Source organism: Gallus gallus, chromosome 1, assembly GCF_016699485.2.
Source record: "Gallus gallus isolate bGalGal1 chromosome 1, bGalGal1.mat.broiler.GRCg7b, whole genome shotgun sequence".
Classification (NCBI taxonomy): domain Eukaryota; kingdom Metazoa; phylum Chordata; class Aves; order Galliformes; family Phasianidae; genus Gallus; species Gallus gallus.
In genome coordinates this window covers 64,812,914-64,821,910 of record NC_052532.1, presented here as the reverse complement: position 1 = coordinate 64,821,910, position 8,997 = coordinate 64,812,914, and the positions used below count along the sequence as shown (strand labels likewise).

The 8,997-nt window shown below is 37.5% G+C and overlaps 1 long non-coding RNA gene across 2 annotated transcripts in view; it reads right to left on the bottom strand.

Annotated features, from left to right (window-relative positions):
- Window positions 1-279: 279 nt before the first annotated feature.
- The window catches only part of LOC101747667, a 161,544-nt gene continuing 152,826 nt past the window's right edge, over window positions 280-8,997 (bottom strand). The window contains exons 32-36 of one of the 2 annotated variants that reach the window (XR_005842768.2): window positions 5,553-5,770; window positions 4,016-4,041; window positions 3,182-3,339; window positions 2,900-2,949; window positions 280-1,175 (exon numbers count right to left, since the gene is read on the bottom strand). This is a non-coding gene — a long non-coding RNA (uncharacterized LOC101747667). The remainder of the gene's footprint in view (window positions 1,176-2,899; window positions 2,950-3,181; window positions 3,340-4,015; window positions 4,042-5,552; window positions 5,771-8,997) is intronic. The other variant, XR_005842761.1, reaches the window with a different exon arrangement.

The window sequence follows — 8,997 nt, the reverse complement described above, 5'->3', positions numbered from 1 at the left end:
CACATAGGTTTTAAATTTCCAGTTAAATTACGCAGGTTGTTTCAAAAGTAATGGTTCATATTTATTTCCATGGAAACTACAATGAAGACCACAATAACACTATTTGATAGAGCAAATTCTCAGCTACAAAACCCAATTTTTCAACATAGTCATCACCATTAGATATGCATTTTTGTCAGCCACAAACAAGAGCCTTCATGCTGCACTTGGAAAAATCTGTACCAGCAGAGGTGAACCACTGTCACTGTCGCCTCTGCTGTCGCACCACCCACCACTTCACTGTACTCACATTCACTGTTTGGTCTCCAGAAACATTCAGCAAGCACCAGTGAATGTAAATGGGTGCTATTTTTTCCATATGGAGGAATTCAGCAACACACCTTTACTTCATGTTCACTTCTATGCCAGACAACGTTCTGTCAGACTGCCCCTCTGCTGCCAACCATCACACAGCAAGAGAATGGAATGGAACTTTGGCAGGGAGTTTCAAGCTCTACTGCCATACCACCAACATGTGCCTCTGACACCATGGCCAATGTCATAAAATAGGAGGCATTACTGCTGGAGGATATCTTGTATAATTATTGGAGATATATATTTCTTTGTTCCTCTTTGTATCAGTGAAAGCAGGAGGTAGATTAATGCCTATCCCAGACCAGCTAAAACACTGGTATTTATATCATTCCTGCTGGATCAGGTCAGGAATATGATTGCAAGTTATAACATTTTATACAGACATTATGGCCTCTGTACAAGCATCCTCAACAATCCGCCTCAGTTCTGGTCCCATTAAATTCTGCCTTGGAGTCATAGAATCTCTCTTGATGAATATTTTAGTGAATCTAGAATATATCAGGAAAAAGAAAAAAACACAAAACAAAATTGTAATCCTGATGAAGTGCCACTTTCCATCAGACATATAAATCATTTCAACAAATACATTTATGACATAACCAAGTTTTTAATAGTACCTCAGAGAATATGTGAAATGGAGTCCAGATATGTTTTCCGACACAGCTCCTAATTCCCTGATTTTACTGGGGTTGCATTTCCAAGCAGTATGCAGAATTCTATGGGCTTTGCTGAGCAACTGAATATATTGTTCTTTACACTGTCATTTTGATCCAAGTCCATATAAGCAAGGTCAAACATTTTTTTGATTGAAATAGTAGTTCCTGTAGGTACAGGGAAACACTGGGGTCATCATAGGCAAATGCATGCATTAGGCAAATAAAGATCACTTACGCAAAGAAGTGAGAACAATTCTTTTTAGTCAGGAAGAGTCAGAAAACATTAAAGACTCAATTCATTTTATGCATGATCTTTAACAAGATGTTGAGTTAGGTCTACCACTGTTTTTCTTGTGCCACGTTCATGCATCAGGTGGAAAATGAGTGTTATGGAGCTAATTGCACCTGGGAGGCTGGGTTGAGAACCTGAAGATAAAAAAAATCTCCCCCATTCCCAAAACTGCTCAAGAACATGAAGGGGGTGTGAGAAGAACTGTGATCTGAGGTTAGAATGGAGCTCCAGAAGTGTAGTCCGTCCCCCAAAGACCTGATGAGCTTCTAGGGAATAAAAGCAATTTCTACAAGAATACATAAGTTTTCAAGGGCTGAAGATTATGTTTTCTTTATTAAGATCACTTTTTGCACAGTGTATTAACAATGAGTTGCATTCAGTGCTATGAGCAAGCATAGCACTAGTGGACTGCAGGAGCATACAGAAGTACATGGACAGGCAGTGTGAACACTTCACAGAAGCAGCAAGCAGCTTTCAACTGAACAATTACAGAAGTCTTAGGCTGTAACTGCCCTTTAAAAAAAAGTTACACCACAATCAGGGAACGTCAAATTTGGGAGGAAGTTTATTTTTGCAAGCTGTTGAATGTGATAGCGTGTTTTTCTTTAAACCATAAATCTGCTGACTTTCATGGAGGCTTTAGGAAACTATGAAACATGCAATTGTTTCAGTGTGGGGGTTGCTGAAAAATGTCTGATGTTTATCTTTAAATTATTAGTGTAACTAGGCAAGAGAGGTGGTATAGCTGGTGGGTAGATATTTTGCAGGGATATAGCTAGCTGTGCCTGCATCATCCATCTATGCTTCCCGTTTTTCCTCAACATTGTTAAAGAAAATAAGAAATGCTCTGGGTATTAGCAGAACACTCAGATTATGGAGTGGAAGGAATTGCTTTAAGTATGGAGTTAAAGTAAGTTTGCTAGCCTTTTGCCTTGTCCAAAACCCAGAGAGCGAATGATAGCTTTGAAGCAAGAATTTGGTGCTTCTCTCCAGGCATCCCTTAAAAGGCAACTGCAAGACGGTAAAAGTCTGAGCTCTTAGTATTTAAGTCACATTAAAAAAAAAAGTGAACTTGAGGAAAAAGGGGTAAATAACTTAAGTAACAGTTGGAATGTAGTGTTTTTCTTATATATTACAAGATACATTCAGTGTTACTTTTGGAATATTTTTGTACTTGGGGATAAAATTCATCTCAGTAGGAAGTCAGAGGACAAGACTACCACAGCCTCTCAAATCTACTGAAGTCCAAAGAGGAAAATTTCATCTTCCATTTTGATTATTCCTATAATCAACTAATCCACATAAATAGCAATTACTAACCTGTCCTTATTTGACATCAGCATGTACTGAACTTAATGCATATTTTATATATCAGCTTTGGCTCACCGCTACTGTGGAAAAGACAAGCCATTTTTACGCTCATTCCACTGACACAGAAGCTAAAGCAAATGGGAAACTGTGCACTGAAAAATACGTTGTCAGAGAAAAAGGGCAGCTGGAAAGAGGAAGGGCAGTAAATATGAGAGTGGATTTTGTCCCAGCTCCCAAAACATGTGCGAGGGATACATGGAGGAAAAGACATAACAAAACAACTTACTTGTAATTCTTTTTCAGAGTAGTGTCAGATTAGGAAAGCACCTTCCTGTTCTTTCAGGAAAACAAACAAAAAAATAATTATCATATTCTGTTTTGATACATATACTTTTTTATTTTAAAAGTTTATTTTATAAAGCCAAGCATAAAAAGAGCAGAAAGTCTAAAAATTTTCTTTTCCTCCTCTTTCATGCACTAAATTAGTGACAGCAGATGAGAAAACTCATCAGCATGTCAATGCCAGTTTCTGTAGCAAGCAGCATGTAAGGGACCATTCAACCATTACCACGTCTGACCATTTCCATACGTGTTGTCCAACCATAGCAGGGCCATAGGAAGTGGCTGCCTGCATCAGTCCAGGGCAAGACCTGAACAAATGCCTCAGGATACATCGGGACAGGCTTTCATCTGATTGGTCATCACTCTTAGAGGACTCAGTTACATCTAAATAAAGTGGAAAAAAAGCCCTTCTTAAGACCAATAATTTGTTATTTCTGCACAACTATATTCAGTTATAAGTTGAAATAAATGGTTATTTTTAATTATCTTCTAATGTTGTTCCCAAATGGGTTTTTATGAACCTTAGTATAAACCCTATTATGTTTAGTGTAGACCAGCAATGAATTCAAATTAAATGCGTATTCAATAATTCACTTTATAATGTGACCGAAAGAATATGATGGAGTTAGTCAAACTAGTTCCTATGAATTGACCCAAAACTTTGTCCAGGATTTATAACTTCTTTAAATTTGCAGTGGCATGAGTCAGATGCAAAATATGAAACAATTGAGTATTTTTGAAAAAACATTTAATGCTACATTTTTCATTTCTCTGAAACAATCACAACTATACATTTCCTGCAGGAGACATGATTTCCCACACTGTACAGAAATTACCTCTGGGACTTCATTTTACTCCAGACAAAGCACAAGTTCTTTTGCAGTGTATGTGGATATCTGTGTGTGAGAGTGCTGCTTATAATGCAATAGATTATTCAGCCTCCCGCAGTTTACGAATAATAGACGGAAGTTCTCATTGCTGCACTACAACAGTAGCTTTCGGAAGCAGAAGGGTAAACTTACTTACAATTTGAAGTAGGAAACAGCGTTTCATTAATTACCTTTGTCAGACCATTACCAAGAATATCTATGGGGAAAAAAAAGTGCTATAACACGTAGCAGTCCTAATAATGAAAGAGATGATGGCTGAGACAATGACTGTACTTAATACAGTTGTTACAAGTGTATTTCAGTACTGCTGCTACGAGTGTAAGATATAAGCCATCATAAAGAAATCAACAGCAAGTTGTTTAGTTTTTACTACCTCTGACTCACTGCCACTCGTGACAAAACTCCTTATAAAAAGATGCTACAACTTTTCTAATGCCAGAGACTGTGATGCAGGGTTCAGTTGCTGGCTCTGCATCAGGGTTAATCTGTGACTTCAGTGTGTTTATCATAACACCATCAGTAAAATGGTGACATTAACATTTCTTACGCTCTTTCTCCTTTTATTTAGTTTGCCAGCTCTTCCCAGCAGAGTCTCCCATGGAAATGACCTTCTGTTAACATATCCAGAATATCTTTTAAATATCCAAGAGAAGTGAGGAAGAACAGATTACAGACGCAGGATGAAACTCTTTGTAAATATAGAGATTTTTTCCTATCTCTTTCTCAGAAGTCAGAACACACATACACACAAATCCACATAAAAATCTGGGTAAAGTGCTGCTGCTAATAAAGTAATAACAACAAAAGGGATCCGTTTCCAAGAGAGAAATATGTAAAATTAAAATAATGTGCTAATTTTAATATATTTTCAACAGAATAAAATATTTAAATAAATCAGTCCATGTGAAATACAATGAGAAAAATTCCAAGAAGTCATAATGAAGTAATTGAGAAGTGAGGGAAGATTAAAATAAGAAAACAAAAAGAAAATATAAAAAAAAAACAGACTATAAATGCATTGATACATCTGTAAATTGCATGTAAACACTTATGACACATAATTACATAGAATAGTTGACACTAGCCATAGATACATTCAGAAAACATTGCATAGAAATTTTAAAATGCTGCTCCAAAAGTAATGCCTCCTACTTTATTATGTTGGCTCACAGTGTCAGAGATGGATGTTGGTGGTATGGCAGTAGAGGTTGGACCTTCCCACCAATGTTCCATTACATTTTCTTGCTGTGTGACAGATGGCAGCAGAGGGGCAGTCTGATAAATTGGTGTCTGACATGGAAATGTGGGTGAAGCAAAAATGTGTCATTGAATTCCTCCATGCGGAAAAAATGGTACACACTGACATTCATTGATGCTTGCTAAACATTTCTGGAGACCGAACAGTGAATGTGAGCACAGTGAAGCAGTGTCTGGTGCATTTTAGCAGTGGCAGCAGTAACAGTGTCTCTTCTCCACTGGTGCAAATTTTTACAAGCACAGCATGCAGGCTTTTGTTCATTGCTGGCAAAAATGCACAGCTAATGGTGGTGACTATGTTGAAAAATCATGATTTGTAGCTGGTCTATCAATTAGTGTTATTGTACTCTCTGTTGGAGTTTCCACGGAAATAAATAGGAGGCACTACTTTTGGAGCAACCTAACATTACAACTTTTTCATATTGATGTTACCACTGCTTTATCACCTACCTTGCTGAAATATAAGCTTTCCCAGGACTTGCAGCAATAAAGAATTATAGAAATAATGAAGGCAAGGCCATAAATCCAGGCAGGGAACAACACTATGCTTCTTTCCTATTGGCTATAAAGTCCAACTGATGAAAGAAATATAGTGTAAACTGCAGCTCTGTCATACATATTTTTAGGATGTGATGTCCTGGTCAAAGAAGGATACAGATTTGTTTATCCTAAAAAATAGAACAGAACACTGACCTTGAAGATCAGATCAAGTATAAAGTGGCCTAAAATAACAAACAAAATGTATGTCATATCTTCAGGATTCATTTCTCAAGTTTATACATAAGCAACACTGGAGAGGTTGATCCTGGAAAATGACAGTGAGAATACAGATGCCAGGGGACTACAGGAGGAATTTAGGATGCACAGTATCTTTCAGTATCACTCAAGTGGAAATAAATAAATAAATAATAATGCCACATTACATTAAATCAAAAGGCTCAGTACTAATGGCTGTATGCTGCTCTACTTTGAGTTTAACAGACTTATTTCTGGAGCAAGAAAGGCTTACTCTCAGCTGAAGTACATAAAGGCTACAAGGAACAGTGAACTTATTTTTCCAAAGGAGGAACCGTCCCTCACCAACCTGACAGACTACTGCAATGAGGTAACTAGCTTGATGGATAACAGGACAGCAATGGATGTTTTTTACCTTGAATTTAGTAAAACTTTCTCCCCATACCATAGCCAGAGACAAACTGATGACAGTGAGTTGGAGTGAAAACTGGCTAAACATCCAAGCCCAGAGCTCTGTATTCAGCCACAGAAAGTAACAGTTGGTGGCATGTCATTAGCAGCATACTCAATATTGTGTCTGTACTGTTTAAAATCTTCTTTAACAACCTAGACAATGGGACAGAAGACACCCTCTGTGAGTTTCCAGCTTGTATAAAACAGGGAGAAGTAGCTAACATGATAGGGTTGTGTTGCCATTCAGATGGACCTGGGAAGTCTAGAAGACAGGCCTACAGGAGTCTCATTACATTCAACAAAGGAAAATGCCAAGACCTGCACCCGGGGAGGAATAACCTTCAGGGATCACTATATGCAGAGCACAACTGACTTCAAAATAACTTTACAGAGAAGAACCGCAGGGTCTTGGTGGACAACAAGCTGACCATGAGGCAGCAATATGCCCTGGCAACAAAGGAGGCCAACAGCATCCTGGGCTGCTGTAGGCCAGCAGGTTGAGGAAGAAATTTCTACCTCTCTACTCCACACTAGTCATTCTGTAATACTATGTCCAGTGCTGGGTTCTCTGGTACATGAGACACGTGGACTTAATGGCCCAGCAAAGAGCCACAAAGATGACTAAGGAATTAGAACACCTCTCATACAAGGAGCAGCTGAGACTGTTCAGCCTGGAGAAAAGAAAGGTTTGGTGGGATCGTATCAATGTACATAACAACATGATGGCAAGGAATGAAGATTAAACCAGACTACTTGCCCATTGTCAGCACAAGAGACAGAGGGCACAAATTCAAACATATAAAATTCCAACTTAATAAAAAATACACATTTTACTGGGAAGGTGATCAAACACAGGATTATGTTGTCCAGTGGCTGTGGAGTCTGCCTGTGGAAATACTCAAAACTTGACAGTGCATGGTCCTGGGCAATCACTTCTAGCTAACCATCCTTGGGCAGGAGGGTTGGAGGAGATCTCAAGAGGTTTTTTCCAACCTTAAAGATATTGTGATTCCATAGAAGATTGAAAGTAAAATCCAGTCTCCAAGAAAAACACAAACAAACAAACAAAAAAGTGAACAAACAAACAAAAAACTTAGAACTACAACAAAAAATAAAAGGGGAGAGGAGTAAAATACATGACAATACATTTATCTTCTAAATTTTCTGCTAGATCCAGGTAAGAAGTGCATAAATATTTTCTGTAAATCATTGAGTTTTCAGGTTTTTTTCTTTTTCCAACCAGCTTACTGACCTTTCCATATTAGGTTTCTATGTATAATGGTGCATCGGAATTTTGTTAGTGAAAATTTTAAACTCAAGCTTAAATATGAATGGAAAACAAATTCTAAATCTTCCTTCAACAAGCAGTTTCTCTGAAACATAGGATCAGAATTAAATTTGCATAGTCAAATCTTACAGATTGCAACCAGTTGTAACCCATAAACACAGCTTGAGTTCCAGTCATTTAATATCAACAAAGCTGTCATGGAGAAAATAAAATTTGTCTAAAGTAGACACGAATTTCTGTGCCCTGGGGAAAGATCTACATGCGGAGCTATGCTTTTGTGTATTGTATATGCTTTGTGAAGTTGCAGACACATTAATTAACATCTGTTGCTATACTAGGCACAATGGAAATATCCTGTATTGTATGTACTCCATACTTTAAAAAGTTGAAGTGACTCACCCCTGGTTAGGCACAAAACAATGGCAAATCCAGAATAGAGACTCAGGAACATTTGGAATTTAATCTAGTAGGTCACATTTATATGTTTTTAACTTCAGGAAGAAATCAACATTGTGATCACTGATTAATAAAGACTGCACTGCAATGTCCATATCTGCACTGCATTCAGCTTCTTAACTACAATTGATGTTTAAAGGCCTCTCCAAACACTCACATTCCCATTCACTACAAAATGTAATTTGAGTTAGGCAAAAATCATCTTTATAAAGAGAAAAATCCTATGTTCAAGATTTATGAGGAACTTTCATAATGATAAGATCTGTGCTAACCCACTGCACAGAAGTGTATTTGACCCTCTGTGAACTCAAGGGTGTGTTATATTTGAGAAGTCCCAAGTCTGTGGTGGAATCTATAAAAGGCTTTATCTCTTTTGAAATTGGTGACAAATTAAGGAGAGGAATACTTTTTTTGTGAAGTAACACACATTACCAAAAAAAAAAAAAAAAAATCACTTTTGATCACACTGCAGAAAAATTGTGAAGAAGATAAGCTTTTTTAATTGGAAATTCCTTGGTATGAACATGAATGGTGTGTCAAAGAGTCAAGCATATGAGAGGAAGCTGTCCATAACAAGTTATTGAGTCATTCAGATTAAGGAGTGCAAGCTCAGCATCCATTGCTCCATGAGCTCTCTTTTTCATGATACTGAAACCAGCGGTATGTATGTTGCATATCTGCTTTACACTTCACATACTATAAAAATTCAGGCCACAGGAAACACAAGTCACAATGAGAGAAGGGAACACTATTCAGGGATGTCATTCATTTTACATTGATCTGATTTATACAAGGCAATATAAAACCAAATGTACAGGCCCACCAGTTCACAAAGGAAATAGACACTACACCTGAACCATGGGTTCATGTCTGTTAAAGGCAGAAAAAGCTGACACAAGGGTACAGTAGTTTCCCAGTATAAAATGTTTGGAACGGAACCAGTTATTATTCAAAGATCACAGC